Raw genomic sequence first — 22994 nt, forward strand, 5'->3', positions numbered from 1 at the left:
CACACTGACACGGGGAGAGTGTGCAAACCCCACCCAGGTAATGACCCGGGGCCGGGATCGAACCCGGGTCCTTGGCTCTGTGAGGCAGCAGCAGTGTGTTAGAGAGACTTGGTCATTGGGACAGGAGGCAGCTTGTCCTGATCTGACAGAGGGAGGGGCACAAGTGTTCAGAAGTGGGAGCCACACTGAGAACAGTCACACTGCCACAGGCCATTACTCCATTTTCATCATCGGACCCGGCTGCACTTGCTCGCAAGTCAAGACTGGGATGTGATTGGATATATTTCAGTGCGGTGTTGAACCATCAAGGTGAGGCTTGGCTCAATCCACTGCAAAGTGGTAATCTAATTGTGAGGGTCATTGGTCTCGATACACTCGGGGGCGGGGGGGGGTACCACCCTGGATGGGCCGGCACCGTCAGATGAGGAGCCTGCAGGAGAATGGACATATGTGGTCAGTGGGAGGGATGGGTCAGGCTGTATGGCATTAACAACTCACGGGTGACAGGTCATCTGGGTGAGGGCCGGTGGAACGGGGATCTCTGCGGCGACCTCTACGTCGATGACAGATCTGTCCACAGCAGCCCCGCGACCTCCAGGGCCTGTTCCTCGTAGGAGATGAGGACTCTGATATCCGGCACCCCACCGCCTGTCTGGGAATTCTCCCATCTGTTGTGGGCCAACTTCTCCTGCATCATACAGAGGAGGCATTGTGAGCTGCGTGCTTCGTTCATTCATCGTCGGGGCTTGGGGGGGGGGGGGGGCGTACGGAGGGGACTGGGGACTATGGGGGGATGGAGAATATGGGGGATGGGGAGTATGGAGTTGGGGAGTATGGGGGGGATGGGGAGTTTGGGGGGGGGGGTGGATAGGGAGTACACTGTGTCCATAACTGGAAAATATAGGTAGACACTAACCACTCAGTCCCGAGTTATTGACCATGATCCGATCCTGGCCTCTGCAACCTCCGCCCAGGCCCGGTTGACATCTGTGGGTGACAACCTCCTTCCCACCTCGGAGAACAGTGTGCCCCACGTCTCCTCCATGGCATCCAGTAAAAGCTCAAGCTCTGTATCTGTGAATCTCGGGGCCTGCTTTGGAATTGCATTAGTGCCACGTGGTGTGAATGCTGCCGCATTAGCATGTCCTAAACGGCTCCGGCAGTCACGCCCCCACCAGGACCGGGGAACACCTCCCATTCAGTCCTGGTGTCTACACTTAGCCTCTCAAACAGAGAATTCTGCCCCTTGTTCTTTGCTTCCTGACTTGATTCTCTAAATTGGGGAATTGTGGTCCCTGTGACATCACACTGTCGGGTATGATGCTATTGTGACAGAGTTCTATGATGTCACGGTACCCACCATGTTTGTTTACGTCATCCCGCATCACCTGTTTCCATAGTTACCCAGTTTAACTCGCTGTTGACAGAATCTTTACCATTGATTTGGTCTTCTACCTGCCAACTGCTCACACAGAAAACGATTGCTAAGAGTGAACATTTTATCCAAGCACTCAGAACAATGATCGTGACTACGTGGATTATATATTGTTGGGCAAATGGTAAGATACACGGAACAGTTTGTTCCGTTTCTATCGCACAGATTGATGAAGTGAATACTGTAGAAATTATCCCCAGTGGAGATCAGGCACAACGTGTCAACAGTCAAAATACCTCAGCTGCTGTTGTGTCTGGACAGGAGATCGAAGTTGGAACTGAACAGCCAGAAGAGGAGCTGAACCTCCAGGCCCTCATGTCAGAGATCAAAGGTCAGCTGTTGTGGAGGAGGGTGATCCTGGTACCGAGCGGCCAGAATGACCAGCAGGATCTGGGAGTTTCCCTGGAGATCAGCGAAGGTGTGAGAGACTGTAAAATGATCGAGTGGACAAGCAGCGCACCTGAACCAATGGTTGAATCTCTTACTCCAGCTGTTAATCTTGATGACATTGAATGCCAAATTGAACTGCAGGAAAATAGCATCAATGGCAGTAGTGATGTGGAAGACAGATCTGCCGGTGAGGTCTCCTCTGTTGCCATCGATCATCATCCAGAGGACCAAACCTCACTGCTCAGCAACACTGAGGGAGCCACTGTGGACAATACCCCATCTTCTTCATAGATGATGAAGAAATGGACAGTATCGATCTAGAATCCGCGTCGGACGCTGGGAGCTTCAGGTCCTCCGGATTTTTATTCGTGCAATTCCCGAGCAGCGGTGAGAATGACTCACTGCTGAGCAACATTGAGGGAGCCATAATGGACAATACCACAGCGAGAGGAATGGATGACAACATCGACCTGGAATCGCTGTTGGACCCAGAGACCTACAATTTCACCGGACGTTTACGCTTGCAGTTCCTGAGTGACACTGAGAGTGAGCAGTCTATTCGGAGACCATTACTGACACATTCTGTTGAGAGAATGCAGTCTTGGTTTGCTGACAAATCAGCTCAAGTGAAGAAAGGATTGAAAAAAAGTCAAGTCGCTTCAGACACCAGGAACATCGTTGAACGCTCGGCAGTTTCCATCAGAAGTTGGAAAGCCGAAGTTGAAGAGAAGATCCGCAGAGGCCCTGGACAATATCCCATTCCCAATAGTGCTTTCCGCCCCGAATGCCGGCTTGCCAGTTGATTCGCCGAGGTAGAGCTCGGAGGGCCAGGCACGTTGAGGATCAGAGGGCACTGGGGTAGGGGGGAGGGGCCAGGTAGAGGGTGATGAGGGAGTGGGGCTGGGGGTCGTGAGGGTTGGGGGGTGGGGGGGCTCTCTCGGAAATGGGATATTGTGCAGCACATTAAACAACTCTCTGCACAAACATTTTGATGCCTCTGTTGTGTCTGCAGAGGAGATCGAAGTTGGAACTGAACAGCCAGAAGAGGAGCTGAACCTCCAGGCCCTCATGTCAGAGATCAAAGGTCAGCTGTTGTGGAGGAGGGTGATCCTGGTACCGATGATCGGACACTGGGAGCTTCAGGTACACCGGAGTTTTATTCGTGCAATTCCCGAGCAGCGGTGAGAATGACTCACTGCTGAGCAACATTGAGGGAGCCATATTGGACAATACCACAGCAAGAGGAATGGATGACAACATCGACCTGGAATCGCTGTTGGACTCAGAGACCTACAATTTCACCGGACGTTTACGCTTGCAGTTCCTGAGTGACACTGAGAGTGAGCAGTCTATTCGGAGACCATTACTGACACATTCTGTTGAGAGAATGCAGTCTTGGTTTGCTGACAAATCAGTTCAAGTGAAGAAAGGACTGAAAAAAAGTCAAGTCGCTTCAGACACCAGGAACATCGTTGAACGCTCGGCAGTTTCCGTCAGAAGTTGGAAAGCCGAAGTTGAAGAGAAGATCCGCAGAGGCCCTGGACAATATCCCATTCCCAATAGTGCTTTCCGCCCCGAATGCCAGCTCGCCAGTTGATTCGCCGAGGTAGAGCTCGGAGGGCCAGGCACGTTGAGGATCAGAGGGCACTGGGGTAGGGGGGAGGGGCCAGGTAGAGGGTGATGAGGGAGTGGGGTCGGGAGGGTTGGGAGGGCGGGGGGGGGGCTCTCTCGGAAATGGGATATTGTGCAGCACATTAAACAACTCTCTGCACAAACATTTTGATACCTCGGTCACTTTCCTCCGCAATGCGGGCTGACCCCCGGACACTTTGTCCGTCTCTCCAGACAATCCCCCCTCTCCCTGGCACCAACCCACCCTCCGGCCGTGATCATCTCCCGGGAGCTGTGTCCCAGCCCCTGGGTGTTCGGATGTTGGCTGCTGCGTGTGTGGTGTTGACCCCCACACAGTCTCCAGGCATCAAGGTTCGATTGGAATGTGAGGCAATGACTCCCACATGCTACATGGCCCCACTTGGCACGACACATGGGATTGGGATTCAAGGGTTGGCATGGTGGTGCCGCGAGGGATTGCCCCCCCCCCCAGCGTTTCCCCTCCACCCTCCCATGGTGGCCCACCCCCAGCCGAGGGTTCCCCACCCCCCGCCGAGTACTGGGGTGGCAAGACCAGCCCCCCCCTCCCCGGTCTCTTTCCTGTGCACAAAGATTGCTTCTCCCCTTCTCGGCTCCCCACGGAAACCCTTCCGCCAGGTGCACGTTTTGAAAAAGGAGTATCAATGGGCGCCGGCGTGACCACTTGCTGGGGAGGCCGGGAAATGACAGGAGGCCGTTGGATGACAGGTGGCTCTCGTTAATTGTATGGAAATGGGCCTTAAATCGGTGATAGTTGGTTTCTGCCACGCTACGGCGGGATTCCGAATTCACGGACGGGAGCAGGCCGGTTGCATTGCAAACTGTTTGGCACCTGGCGCGGTTACTGTTTTTGGCCTCTCCCACTATTTCCCGGCCTCGTTACGCTTGAGCGCAGGTGTAATGAGGCCAGAAGATCATGCCCAGAATTTCTGTTGGCACTGGGAGCTGAACTCAGAGATCGGGCCGCCATTTTGAAGAGCACTGTCTCCCTTTCAGGACCCCCACCCATCACCCACTCCCTACTTACGGGCCCTGTACTCCCCCTCCCTTCAAACCCTCCCTCCACCCTCATATTATGGGCAAGCTCCCTCTCGCCCCTTGGAAGAGACAACCTGGGGTGGACCAGACGGAACGGCACCCAGGGGGGTCATCAGAGACTCCAGGGTGGTCAGGGTAGCTGCAGGGTCGCCCTCTGGCCTTATCCCTGGTATGCGGTCAACTTTGCACTGTCCAGCTGGCACCCTTGCACTGCAACCCTGGCAACCAGGCAGTGCTCCTGCTGGCTCGGCAGTGCCATCCCAGCACCTTGTTCAGTTTGGGTTTAAAGTTAAAGCTAGTTTAATATTCTGATTCAGAATAAAGTTTTGTTTAACAATAGCCAAGCCGTAGTTTTTATGATGTCACTCCTGGAGTGAATCATTCTTTCTGCACACTCTTACAAAATAAACTAAAATATTGGGTTTTGGTCCAGTTTCCTAGACATCGTTGGGGCCGGGTCGGTGATCGTAGTATCGAGGCTGTCTGCTGCTCACAGGTAACCGGAGTCATTGTGATCCCCATAACCTTCAAAGGTTCCCCTGTATATATGGCCAACGTGGCCCTGGAGTCTCGCAGGGCTCGGGGCAAGATGCCCATCCGGAATTGCCGGAATGTTTATTCCCTGACGGTGGAGACGTCAGCTCCCGTATCCGCCTCTATTTCTCGGGAATGGCCATTGACCAAGAGTGTTATCTTTATCAGGGACACCGTAGGGATGATGATGCAGTTTAGTATTGCTCATTCTGACAGCTCTGACTGGCTCATGTTTTTTGGCCACACTTACAGCAATCTTGCGGCTGACATTTGTCGTCCTCCCGGAAGGTTTGCCCAGTACTTCTAGGGTTTTGTGTCTGTCTAGAGGTGCCAGAATGTCCTTGCTGAATGTCGAGTTGATGGTGAGTGTGGCACATGAGAACTTTCATTGGGAATTCTGTCCTGGTATTCCCAGGGATCGTCCCAGCCGTGTAGAATCGGTAATGCTGCAGGTTTACGGACAGTTTAGGGTCGTAATGTTTCTTTACTAAATCCACAAGATGGTTAAACATCTGGGCCCTTTCTTGCCTGTTATGGGCCAACTTCTCCTGTGGGACAGAGAGGGCAATGTGAGCCACATAAAAGCTTCAGTGGCAGCGGAAGGGGGAGCTGTGGCGGGTGACAGGCATGGGCACCGCTGCTGATGATGGGTGGGGTGCGCAGGTTGGTGCCAAGGTGTACTGGGGGTGGGGGTGCTGTGCAAACCACAGGGCCGTGAGGATAAGGGGGTGCAGCCGCGGTGGCGTGTGAGACTGGTGCGAGGTGGCGGATGCTAACTCACCCCTGCTGCCCGATGGAGGTCGTTGATCTTCTTGCGGCACTGGGTGTCGGCCCTCCTGGTGACACCCCCCGAGTTGATGGTCGCTGCCACTGCCTCCCAGGCGGCACTGGCTGACCTGTGGCTGACCCTCCAACCACTTGGAGGAACAATTTATCCCGTGTGGACTCCACCGTGTTCAACAGTCTGGTGAGGTCGGCATCCCTGAATCACTGTGCAGGTCTCCTTGGCCGCATGGCTGTGTGCTGTCTGGGGTTTGCTCTGTGAAATGTGTGAATGCCGTGAGCTTTTGTCCTCTAGAAAATGAGTGAAAAATTGATAATGGAAAATAAGGAGCTGCCTGATGAATTGAACAGAATTGTATAATTGTTCATTCGAAAGGATACAAGTAACTTTAGGGGTTGCCCATTTAAGGCAGATTTGAGAAGAAGTATTTTCTCTCCGAGCGGGATGTGTCATTGGAACACTCTTCCTCAAAAGGCAGTGGAAGCAGAGTCGGTGAATATATTTACAGCTAACTGGATAGATTCTCGACAAGTAGGAACGTGAATGGTTGTTGGGGCAGCTGGGAATGTGGCGTTGAGGTTACAATCAGATCAGCCATGATCTTGCTTTTCACCTGATTATTAAGCTGACGTTAGCCACCCTATTTCTGCTTCATCTTACACTTCAGTTCTTTTATCATCCTGGGAGCTCAACGAGTTGTCCTGCTTTTCCTTCTTGTACGAATAAACACTGACGGTACCTGAAGTATTTAATCTCTAGAAGGGGACCACTGTTCTGTTACAGTTTTGCTGCCAATCGTTGGTTGCAATTAATCCGGAATAGGTTCTAAATCCCTTGAAATTGGCCCCAAGTGTTTTTATTCTCGATTCTTTCCTGTTCTTTTCCAGAGCTTATCTAATTCTTGTATGTTCTTATTTTCCCTTTTCCCTAAACGTTGCGGAGACCAGCAGTAAGCAGAAAAGTGCGGCGAGAGCAGCGATCGCTAGATCAGCGAGGAGGATAACGGAGCGGTGAGAGCAGCGATCGCGAGATCAGCGGGGAGGATAACGGAGCGGTGAGAGCAGCGATCACTAGATCAGCGAGGAGGATAACGGAGCAGTGAGAGCAGCGATCGCTAAATCAGCGAGGATAATGGAGCGGTGAGAGCAGCGATCGCTAGATCAGCGAGGAGGATAACGGAGCAGTGAGAGCAGCGATCGCTAGATCAGCGAGGAGGATAACGGAGCAGTGAGAGCAGCGATTGCTAGATCAGCGAGGATAATGGAGCGGTGAGAGCAGCGATCGCTAGATCAGCGAGGAGGATAACGGAGCAGTGAGAGCAGCGATTGCTAGATCAGCGGGGAGGATAACGGAGCAGTGAGAGCAGCGATCGCTAAATCAGCGAGGATAATGGAGCGGTGAGAGCAGCGATCGCTGAATCAGCGAGGAGGATAACGATGCGGTGAGAGCAGCGATCGCGAGATCAGCGAGGAGGATAACGGAACGGTGAGAGCAGCGATCGCTAGATCAGCGAGGAGGATAATGGAGCGGTGAGAGCAGCAATCACTAGATCAGCGAGGAGGATAACGGAGCAGCGAGAGCAGCGATCGCTAAATCAGCGAGGATAATGGAGCGGTGAGAGCAGCGATCGCTAGATCAGCGAGGAGGATAACGGAGCAGTGAAAGCAGCGATCGCTGGATCAGCGAGGAGGATAACGGTGCGGTGAGAGCAGCGATCGCTAGATCAGCGAGGAGGATAACGGAGCGGTGAGAGCAGCGATCGCTAGATCAGCGAGGAGGATAACGGAGCGGTGAGAGCAGTGATCGCTCGATCAGCGAGGAGGATAACGGAGCAGTGAGACAGCGAGCGGGAGACCAGCAGCATGGATAAACGCTCCACTGAAACAGATTATTTGCTCAAATTCAACTTGTGTTTAATCCAATTTCTTCATACAAATGTAGTTGTATGTAGACAAACTCAAAATGTTTACTGATATAATTTGCCTGTGTTCATAGATATACAATGTGTAAAATACAAATTTTAATGTTATGTATTTAATTAAGTTTACTTTTTAATTAGGTTTACTTATTGGTTTTAAATTAATTAATTGATCTAGCTTGCATTAGAGGTGTTTATATTAAATTCAATGTTTACAGATTTAACCCTACACGCCTCCTTGTGTTGTGATGATCGATGTGAATGTTTCTTCCAGCTCCAATCACACACTCACAGAGAGGGAAAAATGATAAAGAGAGGGAGAAAGAGTGAGAGTGTGGGAGAAAGACTGAAGGCCTCGGGCCCTGTTGACAGAACTCTGCTCACAGCCTGCTCAGTGTCTGCTCCCTCATGGCCTCTGTTTCAGTGCCAGCTCTGCTCAGTCTCACCCACTGTCACCACACTTTGTCCCAGGGTAGAGGGGTGTTATAACCTGCCTGCTTACCATTGGCTGGAGACTAATGACAATCCCACAATCCTGTGGGTGTATGAGCTTCCCCATTGAGGGGGGGGCGGAGAAATCATTAGCAGACTCCCTGTATAAATAAAGCTGGCCAGTTTGGAACTAGCAGGAAGGAGTAAGCAGCAAGTGAGCTTGCTGCTGTTGTGTATATATATGTTATTGTAAATAAATGTTATTTCTTTGTATCCTTGAAACCCGTGCTGGATTCTTCGTGGCCCTCACAAAACTGGCGACGAGAATTAAAGTGAATAGCTGTCTACACTACTGAAGCCACCTCCCTGGATTTTTGTTGGATACAGGTTGGAAGTAGTTTTCTATTACACCATGCCTCTGTACGGACGTTTGGATGTTTTGATTGCTGCGCTGGAAAGCTGGAACCAGTATGCACAACGGATGCGTTAGTATTTCCAGGCAAACAATATCACCGAAAATGAGCGCCAGGTGGTCATATTGCTCACCGCCTTTGGCCCGCATACGTTTGGGGTGATTAGGAGCCTTACGTACCCAACTTTGCCGGACACCAAAACGCTTGAGGAACTTGCGAATTTAGTGGGGCAGCATTTTAACCCAGCCCCATCCACGATAGTCCAACGTTACCGGTTTAATACCGCTGAGAGGACCCCAGGAGAATCCCTTGCCGACTTTCTATCCAGGCTACGCAGGATTGAGGAGTACTGTGACTATGGTGAGACCTTGTCAGAAATGTTACGCGACCGTTTGGTTTGCGGTATTAACAATGCAGCCACCCAGAGAAACTTGTTAGCTCAGCCAACATTGACTTTTCAACAGGCCATTCAAATAGTATTGTCCCGAGAGAGTGCAGAACGAGGAGTGCAGGAGATACAGGGAATGGAAGTGCATGCCTTGAGGCGCTACCACTTCTGTCCGAAAACGACCCCCGCACTCCTGCGGCACCTTGGGCGAGACGACGTCCGGATCGACGCCAGTGGCCGTCGGACATTCCTCCCCGAAGGGAGCCTTCTCCAGAACCAATGGATGAGGAGCCATGTCCGTGTCAGACTTGTAGGCGCCGACCCCGTCTCGGACGCCGGTCCTGGGGGCGCCAGAGGCGCCGTCGTTCCAACCGAAACTGGGACCAGCCCAGGGGCCGTACCTTCAATGTGGATGAACCTGTGGCGACTACTCCTGAGGACGTGGAGACGGAGGACGACTGCCTGCAGCTCCATTGTGTGGCAGCTCCCCGTGTGGCCCCCATTAAGGTGACAGTACGGGTCAATGGTCACCCGCTTGAGATGGAGTTGGACACTGGCGTAGTGGTCTCCGTGATCGCCCAGAGGTCATTCGACCGCATCAAGCAGGGTATACAGACCCTTACATTAACCGACACACAGGCCAGGTTGGCCACCTACACGGGGGAACCATTGGACAGCGCAGGAACTACGATGACCCCTGTTGTTTATAGACGCCAGGAGGGGCGTTTCCCACTTATCGTGGTGCGCGGCCATGGGCCCAGCCTGTTGGGACGGGACTGGTTGCGCCATTTGCTCTTGCAATGGCAGCACATCCTCCAAACAGTTTCTGGAGGGTTGACTGAGGTGCTAGGACGATACCCAGATGTATTCCAGCCCGGTTTGGGGAAAATAAAATACGTAGCCCGTATCCAAGTCGAACCAGGAGCCACGCCGCGCTATTTCCGGGCGCGCCCGGTGCCTTACGCCTTGCTCGAGAAGGTAGAAGGGGAGCTCACTCATTTGGAAACTTTGGGTATTATCAGGCCCGTCCGTTTCGCTGACTGGGCAGCACCAATTGTACCTGTAATGAAGCCAGATGCCACAGTTCGCTTGTGCAGCGACTATAAACTTACAGTGAATACACGGCTTCCCTACTCAACCGATATCCAATGCCTCGCATAGTGGATCTCTACACAAAGCTTGCAGGTGGACTCTCGTTCACAAAATGAGATATGAGTCACGCCTACCTACAGTTGGAGCTGGACCCTGCCTCCCGACCATATGTAACGATTAATACACACCGGGGCCTGTATGAATGTACACGTTTGCCCTTTGGAGTATCCTCTGCCTGCGCTATTTTTCAATGCGTTATGGAGGGCATTTGAGAAGTTTACCGTGTGGCGCTGTCTACTTAGATGACATTTCGATCACAGGGACGTTGGAGCAGGAGCATTTGGAAAATCTGGAGGCTGTCGTTACTCTTTTCGGAAGCTGGCGTCTGTTTACGTCGCACAAAGTGCGTCTTTCAGGCAAAGGAAGTAGTCTACCTGGGTTATCGGGTGGAACACGAAGGTTTGCACCCCGTCGCAGTGAAGGTGCGTGCAATTCAACAGGCCCCCGCCCCGACTGACACTTCGAATCTTTGTTCTTTTCTTGGCCTCGTAAACTATTACGGGAAGTTCCTCCCCAATCTGGCAACTACGCTGGCCCCGTTGCATCTTCTGCTAAAGACAAATCACATCTGGGTTTGGGGTCAGCCGCAAGAAACTGCTTTCCGGCGGGTAAAACAACAATTGTCGTCGTCCGGGTTACTAACCCACTATGATCCTGGAAAGCCTTTGCTTGTCACATGTGACGCATCCCCTTATGGTATTGGGGTCATCCTGTCCCACAAGATGGAGAACGGGGCCGAGCAGCCGATAGCTTTCGCCTCCCGCACATTGACTGCAGCGGAAAAAAAGTATGCGCAGATCGAGGAGGGCCTTGCAGTGGTCTTTGCGGTGAAACGTTTCCGCCAGTACGTGTATGGCCGCCACTTCACTTTCGTGACTGATCATAAGCCTCTGCTGGGACTTTTCAGAGAGGATAAGCCAATACCGCCCATTGCTTCCGCACGGATCCAGCGCCGGGGTTTGTTGCTCGCGGCATACGAGTATTCTCTGGAGCACAAACCAGGAACGCAGATAGCGAATGCCGACGCACTGAGCCGATTGCCTTTATCGACCGGCCCCATGTCGACCCCCACGACCGGTGAGGTGGTTGCAACCCTAAATTCTATGGACACCTTGCCTATCACGGCATCACAAATCCGTGAGTAGACCCAGACGGAGCCAGTCCTGTCAAAGGTTCGACACATAGTCCTGTATGGTGGGCAGCAGAGACAGCTCCCAGGCGAGTTGCAGGCATTTTCCTCCAGTCTGTCAGAATTCAGCGTGGAAGACGGCATCCTCTTGTGGGGGACGCGTGTGATTGTGCCGGAAAAAGGACAGGAACTGATACTAAGAGACTTGCACAATGGGCATCCAGGTGTGACCAAAATGAAAATGTTGGCCCGGAGTTATGTTTGGTAGCCAGGCATCGACACCGACATTGAGAAGGTGGCCCAAAACTGCTCCATTTGCCAGGAGCTTCAGAAGCTTCCGCCGGCCGCGCCCCTACATCACTGGGAATGGCCAGGGCGGCCTTGGGCACGCTTGCATGCAGATTTTGCAGGCCCTTTTCAAGGATCCATGTTCCTTCTATTAATCAACGCCCAGTCTAAATGGCTAGCGGTGCATAAGATGCAGGGGACAACGTCCTGCGCAACAATTGAGAAGATGCGTTTGTCTTTTAGTACACATGGCCTCCCCAAGGTGCTGGTCACGGATAACGGCACTCCATTCACCAGTGAGGAGTTTGCGAGGTTCATTAAGATGAACGGTATACGCCATATCCACACTGCCCCTTACCACCCGGCTTTAAATGGGTTGGCAGAGCGCGCAGTGCAGACATTCAAACGAGGCCTAAAGAAGCAGTCTTCCGGGTCAATGGGCACGAGACTGGCTCGCTTTTTGTTTTCGTATGGAACCACCCCCCATGCGATGACTGGGGTAGCTCCCGCAGAACTCCTAATGGGCCGGAGACTTCGCACCCGCCTTAGTATGGTTTTCCCAGACATTGGCGCAAAGGTACGCCGCACACAAGAACGGCAGGGACAGGGTTTTTCTCGGCATCGGCCAATTCGGCAGTTTGCACCCGGTGACCCAGCGTTTGTTCGCAATTTTGCTGGTGGTGCCCAGTGGGTCCCTGGCGTAATCTTTTGCCAAACGGGCCCTATATCTTACCAGGTGCAAGCCCAGGGTCGTCTCCAGCGCAAACATGTAGACCACGTTCGGTCCAGAAGACTATCCCTTCCAAAGATTCCCCGCCCCCGGAGTTAATTTCTACAGCCGCAGAGACCAGAGACAATGGTCCTCACAATCTTCCTCTGGTGCCTCACTCACAGCCTGCGCAGGTCGTTACAAACCCGCATGGAGATAGAGACACCGAGATGACAGAGGCAGCAGACTCTGACTCCGAGATGGAGACACAGGACGCATCAGAGGGGGAATCCTCGGGCACACGGGCCGTGGATGTACAACCGTTACGCCGTTCATCACGGAAGTGCCGGTCTCCGTCTCGTTACACGCCGCCCGATCCAGCACCTCGTGCGAATGGTGTCCGGCCTGCGGCAAAACGAGTCCGACGCCCTCCTTCGCCAGGGTCTTCGGTGGATTGTAGGGATGGGAGGAAGCTACAGAGATAGGAAGCGTTGTAGGGATGGGAGGAAGCTACAGAGATAGGGAGAGTTGTAGGGGCTGGAGGATGTGACAGAGACAGGGAGAATTGTACAGTTGAGAGAAGGTAACAGGCATGGGGTGGTATTAAGAGTCTCAACACAGTAACTGGGATGGAGAGAGTTTTATGGCTATTGGGATTATCAGACAAGGGAGCAATTGAGGGGATACAGCAATAGTGAGTATTTTTAGAGGCTGGGGAAGATTACAGCTCTGTGTGCATTGTGGGGGGATCGAGGATTTAACAGAAAAAAAAGAGGTTGGAGGGGGTTAAAGTGGTTTCAGGGATAAGGTAGGGTTGCAGGGGCTTTAGGGTTGCAGCATCTGGAGGAGACTGCTGTAATTTGATGTGCTATCTAAGAGTTGAGCTAACGGGTGTTATGGAGGGTGGAGGGGATGTAGGAACTGAAGAATATTACAACGATAAACAGGGTTATACCTCTTAATGAGGTTGGAGAAATAGGGATAGTTTTGGGATTGGAGGAGGTCACAGAGATAGGAAGGGTTGTAGGAGCTGGAGGATATAGGATGTAGCCTCTGAATGACAAACTCAGATCGGAAGGGGCGAAGGTTGAGTGGATCGTAAAGAGAACTGGAGGGTTCCAGTGGGAGGAAAATGTGAGATTGATGGGGATCGTTGCAGAGATTGGAATTGGTAACAGAGATAGGGCGAGTTAGATGGTCTGGATGTACCGAGAGAGATAGGGCGTGGGGTTCTGCGGTTCCCCAGCCGTGTGGTTCTCGGCGGCGCGCCATTCGCCGGCGGCGGGATTCTTTTTGTTTAAATATTTTATTGGAGGCATTTTCAAATATATACTTAACAAAGAAGAAAAACACAAAATAACCATGGCAACAGCGAACAGCCACAACATCCTTACTCCCTCCCCCCACCTCAACTTGGTGCCACCCCGGGCCTTCCCCCCGCCCCCCCCCCCCCCCCCCCCACCCCGTTTTTTAAAAAGAAACATTTCATTGATGTATTTCTTTGGCATTGTAACAGCAACAAAATAACAATGTACATAACAAGGAAAATATTAACCTAGTGCAAATACCACCTCCCTCTCCCACAGGTTCAACAATTACTTACCCCCCTAATCATAGAATTTTTATTTACAGTGCAGAAGGAGGCCATTCAGCCCATCGAGTCTGCACCGGCTCTTGGAAAGAGCACCTACCCAAGGTCAACACCTCCACCCTATCCCCATAACCCAGTAACCCCACCCAACACTAAGGACAATTTTGGACACTAAGGACAATTTGTCATGACCAATCCACCTAACCTGCACATCTTTGGACTGTGGGAGGAAACCGGAGCACCCGGAGGAAACCCACGCACACACGGGGAGGATGTGCAGACTCCGCACAGACAGTGACCCAAGCCGGAATCGAACCTGGGACCCTGGAGCTGTGAAGCAATTGTGCTATCCACAATGCTACCGTGCTGCCCATAATCAACGCGAGCCTAACCCCCCCCCCCCCCTTCTGCTGACGATTAATTCTCTGCAAAGAAGTTGACGGATGGTTGCCACCTCCGGGTGAACCCTAACAGAGACTCTCATGGCAAACTTAATTTTCTCCAGGCAGAGGAAGCCAGCCATGTCCAAAAGCCAGGTCTCCGATTTCGGGGGCTTTGAGTCCCTCCATGCCAGTAATATCCATCTCCGGGCTACCAGGGAAGCAAAGGCCAGAACATCTGCCTCTTTCTCCTCCTGGATTCCCGGATCCTGCGACAACCTGAAAATCGCCACCTCTGGACTCATTGCCACCCTCGTATTTAATACCTTGGACATGACGTCGGCAAACCCCTGCCAAAATCCCCTCAGCCTTGGACATGCCCAGAACATGTGGACATGGTTCACTGGCCCCCCCGCGCACTTCGCACACCTGTCCTCCACCCCAAAGAATCTGCTCATCCGAGCCACCGTCATGTGGGCCGGTGAACGGCCTTGAATTGGATCCGGCTGAGCCTGGCACATGTTGCGGTCGCGTTGACCCGACTCAACGCGTCTGCCCAAAGGCCCTCCTCTAACTCTCCCCCCAGCTCCTCCTCCCACGTTTGCTTCAGCTCCTCAGTCTGCGTCTCCTCCGATCCCATAAGCTCTTTATATATGTCCGAGGCGCTTCCCTCTTCTATCCATCCTCTAGAAACCACCCTATCCTGAATCCCCCTTAGCGGCAGGAGTGGGAAGGTTGGTACCTGCTTCCGCAAAAAGTCCCGCACCTGCAGATATCGAAATTCATTTCCCCCCGCCAATGCAAACTTCTCCTCCAGCACCCTCATACTCGGAAAACTCCCCTCTATAAACATGTCGCCCATCCTCTCGATCCCCGCTCTCCGCCAAATTCGGAACCCCCCCGTCCATCCTCCCCGGGGCAAAGCAGTGATTATCGCAGATTGGGGACCATACCGATGCCCCCTCTGCTTCCACATGTCCCCTCCACTGCCCCCAGACTCTCAGGCCGCCACCACCACTCAGACTGGTGGAGTACCGCGCTGGCGGGAATGGTAGAGGCGCTGTTACCAACGCCCTCAGACTTGTGCCCTTGCAAGAAGCCGCCTCCATGCGCACCCACGCCGGCTTCCCCCCCACCAGTCACCTCCTCACCATGGCTATGTTAGCCGCCCAGTAATAATTGCTGAAATTCGGCAGCGCCAGCTCACGATCCCCCTAACTCCACTCGAGCATTGCCCTCTTCACTCGCGGGGACTTGCCCCCCCCCCCACACACAGCCCACAATAACTTTATTGACCCGCTGAAAAAAGGACTGCGGGATGAAGATGGGGAGGCATTGAAAAATGAATAGGAATCTTGGGAGGACCGTCATTTTTACCGTTTAATCTCTGCCCGCCAGAGACAACGGGAGCGCATCCCATTTCCGGATCCCTCCTTCATCTGATCCTCCAGCCGGGCCAAATTCTATTTAGTCGCAAATCCATCGCCACTCGGATACCTAGGTACCTGAAACTGTCCCCTACCACTCTGAATGGCAGATCCCGCAGTCGTCTCTCCTGATCTCTCGCCTGGACCACAAACATCTCGCTCTTCCCCATATTGAGCTTATACCCCGAAACCATCCTGGATGACCTGCATCAACTGCTCGGATGGTCGCAGCGCCGCCACCCCAGGCGTCCGGTCCTCGGCCATGCTGTCTCCTGCTGCAGCTTCAACACAGCTCTTGGCTAACTTTTTATTTCTGCCTTTTCGTGCACTTCTGGTTCTTTGCTCCATACACGAATACGTGGAAACAGTGTCCAATTGATTCAGCCTTTGAATTTACTGTTTAAAACCAGAAAAAAGTCCAGGGGAAAGGTCCAAAAGTCCGACCAGAGCGGGAGCCACCAAATGTGCAACTTACTCCTTCATAGCCGCCACCGGAAGTCTCCCTCCATAGCCGCCACCGGAAGTCCAGAGTTGGTGAATTGGCCACTCTACATTGCTCCTTAATTGGAAAGAATGAATTGGGTATTCTAAATTTAAAAAAAAAACACTCCTGTCTCTGCCTGGAATGGACCCACATTGGTCTTTGCTAATCTTTTCCTTTTCACATTCCTATAGGAGCTTTTCCAGTCGTTTTTTATGTTTATCGCTCTCATATTCTATTTTCTCTTGATCAGTTTCTTGATCCTCCTTTGCTGAATTCTCAAACAAGTTCTCAATCCTCAGGCTTACGACGATTTTGGCCACTTTGTGAGTCTCCTCCATTGATCTAATGGAATCTTTAACATTTCTTGTTAGCCACGGTTGCATCACTTTTCCTGTTGGATTTTTGCTCCTTAAAGGAATCTATGTTTGTTGTATTTGTGTGAAATAAGAGTCGCCAAAGTCCCAGAGGACCAGAGTCTGCTTTGCCCTCTTGAGAGAGAGAGAGCTGACTGGTGGTGATTGAATCTGACGGTCACCACACCTCAGGCGAGGGGCAATGTTGAAAAGGTGGGGCCTTCATGGATAACCTCAGCCGGTACGGGAGTTGAACCCCCTGATGTTGGAGTCGCTTTGCATCACAAACCAGCCATCCAGCCAACTGAGTTAATTCTCCCTGGTGTGAACTCGTTGGTGTTTCCGCAGGTTGGATAACGTGGTGATGGCCTTCTCACACGGAGAGCAGGTGAACGGCCTCTCCCCAGTGTGAACTCGCTGGTGTGTCTGCAGGCTGGATAACTCAGAGAATTTATTTCCACACTGAGAGCAGGTGAACAGCCTCTCCCCAGTGTGAATTCGCTGATGTCTCCACAGGTGAGAGAAACCGTGGATATGTGGGGACTGCAGGTGGGATAACTGAGTGACTCCCTTCCCACACTGAGAGCAGGTGAACGGCCTCTCCCCAGTATGAACTCGCTGGTGTATCTGCAGGTTGGATGAGGAAATGAATCCCTTCCCACACTGAGAGCAGGTGAACGGCCACTTGCCGCTATGAACTCGCTCGTGTATCTGCAGGCTGATCAACTGAATGAATCCCTCCCCACACTGAGAGCAGGTGAATGGTCTCTCTCCAGTGTGAACTCGCTGGTGTGTCCGCAGACTGGATAACTGACTGAATCCTTTCTCACACTGAGAGCAGGTGAACGGCCTCTCCCCGGTGTGAACTCGCTGGTGTGTCTGCAGGTCAGAATACTGAGTGAATCCCTTCTCACACTGAGAGCAGGTGAAGGGCCTCTCCCCAGTGTGACTACGTTGATGAATCTCCAGCGCAGATGGGACTCTGAATCCCTTCCCAGTCCCCACATTTCCATCGTTTCTCCATATTCTGGGTCTATCGTGTCTCTCCAGGGCGGACAATCAGTTGACGCCTTGTTCACACACAGAACATGTGTACGGTCTCTCCCCACTGTGAATGGTGTGATGTTTTTTTCAGGCTGTGTAACTGGTTAAAGCTCTTTCCACAGTCAGTGCTCTGGAACACTCTCAGTCGGGTGTGTGTGGCTTGGTGCTTTTCCAGTCATACTGATGTTCAAAATCTTCTCAAGCTGACAGACGAGGCAAACATTTCTCCTTCTAGATTTAAAGTCCGATGACGTTCAGGCCCTGATGAATCGAGTGACCCAGTCTGATTGAGACGTTTAGTTTGAGATATCTGTCTGTAATTCCTCCTTTTCTAATATCTTGTAAAAACAATTTACAAAAGACATCAGTGTCAGTACAGCAGAAATTAAGAACAGACGGGGACTTCGGTTGCGACATGTCGGGAGCGGCCGCATGTGAGGCAGCTCTCATCCGGGGACTTTGTTTTCCATCTTTCTCAGGCCTCTCCGCAGTGTGAACTCACTGGTGTGTCTGCAGGCTGGATAACTCAGAGAATTTATTTCCACACTGAGAGCTGGTGAACAGCCTCTCCCCAGTGTGAACTTGCTGATGTCTCCGCAGATGAGATAACTGAGTGAATCACTTCCCACACTGAACAGTTGAATGGCTTATGCCCAGTGTGAACTCGCTGGTGTGTCTGTCGATGGGATAACTGAGTGAATCCCTTCCCACCCTGAGCAGTTGAACGGCCTCTCCCCAGTGTGAACTCGCTGGTGTGTCTGTAGGCGGGATAACACAGTGAATCCCTCCCGACACTGAGCACAGGTGAACGGCCTCTCCCCGGTGTGAATGCGTTGATGAATCTCAAGTTGAGATGGTGCATTGAATCCCTTCCCACAGTCCCCACATATCCACGGTTTCTCCATGTTTTGTGTCTCCTTGTGTCTCTCCAGGTCAGAAAATTAGTTGGAAGTCTCGTTCACACGTGTCACTCCCCGCTGTGAATGGCACAATGTTGATTCATGGGGGGGGGGGGGGGGGGGCAGGGGGTCTCAGTGCTTTTCCAGTCACAATGATGTTTAAAATCCTTTAGAGGCTGTCAGATTAGGCAAACAGTTCTTCTTCCCTTCTAGATTCAAAGGCTGATGATAGTCAGATTCCCAGGGAATCTGGTGACTGTCAGATCGAGACGTTACGTTTGAGATTTCTGTCTGTAATTCCTCCTCTTCTCATATCCTGTAAAAGGAGTTTACAAAAGACATCACTGTCAGCACAGGATAGAAATTCAGAACAGACAATTCTAGTTCCTGGAGAACATTCTTTCCTCTCTCATTCCCCAATACCGAGTCTCTGACGCCTCTTTCTCCCTGTCTTCAGGGAGCGGACTTGGAGGGGCAGAGTCTCGGAGCAGTCAGTATAAAGACCTTTCCTCGGGGATTCACGGCCTAGTTTCCAGGGAGTGGACTGAGAGGTCCGGATTTTCGGAGCTCAATGAAAAAACCTTTCCTTGGGGATTCACGGCCTACTCGCTAGGGTGTGATTTTGGAGCCGGAATTTGAATACCTTCCGTTGGGAATGCGCTGCCCAGTCTCCAGGTAACGGATCGGAGCTGGAGGACTGAGAGCCGCCTGGTCCTCCAGCCAATCAGAGTGAATGAGAGGCGGGTCTGGAGGACTGAGAGCCGACTGGTCCTCCAGCCAATCAGAGATAATGAGGGGCGGGCCTGGAGGACTGAGACTGCCGCTTGGCCCTCCAGCCAGTCAGAGTGAATGAGGTGCGGGGCTGGAGGACTGTGTCAGCCATTTGAGTGAATGAGGGGCGGGACTGGAGGACTGAGACAGACGCATGGTCCTCCAGCACGCAGCGAATGAGGGGCGGGTCTGGAGGACTCAGAGAGCCGCTCGGTCCTCCAGTCAATCAGAGAGAATGAGGGGCGGGGCTAGAGGACGGAGACAGCCGCTCGGTCCTTCAGCCAGTCAGAGTGCATGAGGGGCGGGGTCTAACCTTATTGTTTTCCCCTCCCTATCCTCCACTCACTGAACAAATATTTTGGGCATTAACTTGAGCCTGGTCCTGGGAAAGAATTTCCCGAACCAGAATCAGGGAGCTGACAACTATTCATCAGGTTTTGCGGCTCCACAGAGTATTTCCAAATCTTTCCACCCACCTCCTTAGTATTGCTCGGGCTTTCCAAAACGAACAGGCCCATTATTCCGAATGCGCATGCTCCAAACACCGACAATTCCGTTTGCGTCCCAACGTAGACCGGTAATGCGCATGTCCATAACAGAGAGGCAGCTGCGCATGTGCAGAGACCCTCCCCCGCCCTGACTTCCCGCTGAAATGTTGACGAAAGGAAAGAGTGGGCCACCGGAAGGACTTTGGCCCTCCAGCCAATCAGAGCGCGGGCTTTGTGTGAATGACTATTGAGCTTTACCCAGACTGATACTTCCTCTTGTCTCCAACATCTGTGAGTAAAATACTTTATTTTCTCCCCCTTTCCATTTATTTTCTCATTCTGATCTTTAATTGGTGACTTGCAGCAACCGAAGGGAAAGGAAGTGAATCCAGGGAGGGTGCAGACTCTGCAAAGGTTGGCCCAGGTCTCTCTCTCTCTCTCTGAAAGACATTGACATCCTTTGCTCCCTCAGCTTGACACATTTATTTGTCTGGCTAAAAAGATGGTACCTTTTATGATTCGCCAGACCCGAGAACACCAAGCTCACCTGTCTGCCACCCCCGAGAACAAAACCACACAACCTAGTCAGATGTCCCCTGTCAAGCTCCACTTAACACAGGAGGAGGTTGTGTTGACCCTGTACAGTCTCACTCCACACCCCCTCCACAGAAACCAGATCCAATTCCCCTTTCCACTTTCTCCTCACCTCATTCAGTGGAGCTTGCTTAGCAGACTGTAGATATCTGAAATCCTACCCTCACCCACGTCAGCAAGAGATAGAATCCAAATCATCAGAGACGGCAGGCGTGCTAAAGGAAACGCCGAGATCTCCTTACGTAGGAAATCATGCATCTAAGAAAATTAGAGCTCGCGAGTTGTAATTTTTCCACCAGTTCATCAAAACCAATAAACCTGCCGTTCACAAACAAGTCACCAAACTTTTCCAGAGCTTCCCTCCTCCAGGACCTAAATCTAAATCCGTAGGCAAAAAGTGGTGAGTCCCATAGAGAGGGGCCAACAACAATATTGAGCTGAGCCAATAGCGTTGCCTGAACTGTCTCCAAACCCTCAGTGTAGCCACCACCACAGGGCTCAAGGTACATTTCATAGGAGAAAACGGAAGCAAGGCATTAACCAAGGCCCGTAAACTGGACCCTGACAAGTGCCTGTCTCCATCTGCCCCCATATAGAATTCAGATCTCTGAATAACCCCAGCACCCTTTCAATATTGGCTGCCCAATAATAGAACAAAGAAAAGTACAGCACAGGAACAGGCCTTTCGGCCCTCCAAGCCTGTGCCGACCATGCTGCCCGACTAAACTACAATCTTCTACACTTCCTGGGTCCGTATCCCTCTATTCCCATCCTATTCACGTATTTGTCAAGACTCCTCTTAAATGTCACGATCGTCCCTGCTTCCACCACCTCCTCCGGTAGTGAGTTCCAGGCACCCACTACCCTCTGTGTAAAAAAACTTGCCTCGTACATCTACTCTAAACCTTGCCCCTCGCACCTTAAACCTATGCCCCCGAGTAATTGACCCCTCTACCCTGGGGAAAAGCCTCTGACTATCCACTCTGTCTATGCCCCTTACAATTTTGTAGATCTCTATCAGATCGCCCTTCAACCTCCGTCGTTCCAGTGAGAACAAACCAAGTTTATTCAACCGTTCCTCATAGCTAATGCTCTCCATACCAGGCAACATTCTGGTACATCTCTTCTGCACCCTCTCTAAAGCCTCCACATCCGTCTGGTAGTGTGGCGACCAGAATTGAACACTATACTCCAAGTGTGGCCTAACTAAGGTTCTATACAGCTGCAACATGACTTGCCAATTCTTATACTCAATGCCCCGGCCAATGAAGGCAAGCATACTGTATGCCTTCTTGACTACCTTCTCCACCTGTGTTGCCCCTTTCAGTGACCTGTGTGGACCTGTACACCTAGATCTCTCTTACTTTCAATACTCTTGAGGGGTCTACCATTCACTGTATATTCTCTACCTGCATTAGACCTTCCAAAATGCATTACCTCACATTTGTTCGGATTAAACTCCATCTGCCATCTCTCCGCCCAAGTCTCCAAAACAATCTAAATCCTGCTGTATCCTCTGACAGTCCTCATCGCTATCCGCAATTCCACCAACCTTTGTGTCGTCTGCAAACTTACTAATCAGACTAGTTACATTTTCCTCCAAATCATTTATATATACTACAAACAGCAAAGGTCCCAGCACTGATCCCTGCGGAACACCACTAGTCACAGCCCTCCAATTAGAAAAGCATCCTTCCATTGCTCCTCTCTGCCTTCTATGACCTAGCCAGTTCTGTATCCACCTTGCCAGCTCACTCCTGATCCCGTGTGACTTCACCTTTTGTACTAGTCTACCATGAGGGACCTTGTCAAAGGCCTTACTGAAGTCCATATAGACAACATCCACTGCCCTACCTGCATCAATCATCTTAGTGACCTCCTCGAAAAACTCTATCAAGTTAGTGAGACATGACCTCCCCTTCACAAAACCATGCTGCCTCTCACTAATACGTCCATTTGCTTCCAAATGGGAGTAGATCCTGTCTCGAAGAATTCTCTCCAGTAATTTCCCTATCACTGACGTAACGCTCACCGGCCTGTAGTTCCCTGGATTATCCTTGCTACCCTTCTTAAACAGATGAAATATGGCTAAGCCTGTCTCTCTCTCTCTGAAGGTATGTCCTGCAAATCCTCGGGGTCCTTCCCACCCAAATGAAAGAAGTAATCAGCGTATTGATTTTAACATTGGATGATTTGTGAAGAAAGATAAAAGATAGGGAGACATTGGAAAAGAAACAGCAACCTCGGAAGGATGTTCATGTTAACCATCTGAACCCTGTCGGCCAAAGACAGTGGGAGGTTGCCACCTCTGCAAATCTGCCCTGACCTCATTCACCAGCCGAGCAAACTGACATTTCTGAAGAGAGGCCCTCTCGTGGGCTACCTGGATTCCCAGATAACCAAGCTGGATCTGGCAAGGTTAAAAGGCAACATCCCCAGGTCAGCCCCCCTCTCTGGGGGATCACCAGATAATATGAGCTCTTGTCCGGATTTACTCTGTACCCAGAAAAGGAGTCAAAACTCCACAAAAGCTTCATTATCTCATCCATCATGGAGACTGGGTCCGTGATATAAAGAAGCAGATCATCTGCATACAGGGACACCCTGTGCTCTCTCCCTCGCCTCTCTAACCCTGTCCATCACCCAGAAAACCTCAACGTAGTAGCCAATGGCTTTATTCATAGTATTATCGAATTCCTACAG

General features: G+C 51.6%; 1 protein-coding gene and 1 long non-coding RNA gene across 2 annotated transcripts in view; one reads left to right on the forward strand and one right to left on the reverse strand.

The window, feature by feature from the left end:
• Positions 1-15598: 15598 nt before the first annotated feature.
• Positions 15599-19180, reverse strand: LOC140420455 (uncharacterized). Its single transcript, XR_011946379.1, has 2 exons — positions 19082-19180; positions 15599-18754 (listed from the first exon to the last, which is right to left on the reverse strand). It is a non-coding gene; the product is annotated as an uncharacterized lncRNA (long non-coding RNA).
• Positions 19181-19762: 582 nt separating this feature from the next.
• The window catches only part of LOC140418020 (uncharacterized), an 86351-nt gene continuing 83119 nt past the window's right edge, over positions 19763-22994 (forward strand). Inside the window, exon 1 of the mRNA XM_072501450.1 lies at positions 19763-19988. The gene's annotated coding sequence lies outside the window, so the exon portion shown is untranslated. The remainder of the gene's footprint in view (positions 19989-22994) is intronic.

This window comes from Scyliorhinus torazame, chromosome 5, assembly GCF_047496885.1.
Source record: "Scyliorhinus torazame isolate Kashiwa2021f chromosome 5, sScyTor2.1, whole genome shotgun sequence".
Lineage (NCBI taxonomy): Eukaryota > Metazoa > Chordata > Chondrichthyes > Carcharhiniformes > Scyliorhinidae > Scyliorhinus > Scyliorhinus torazame.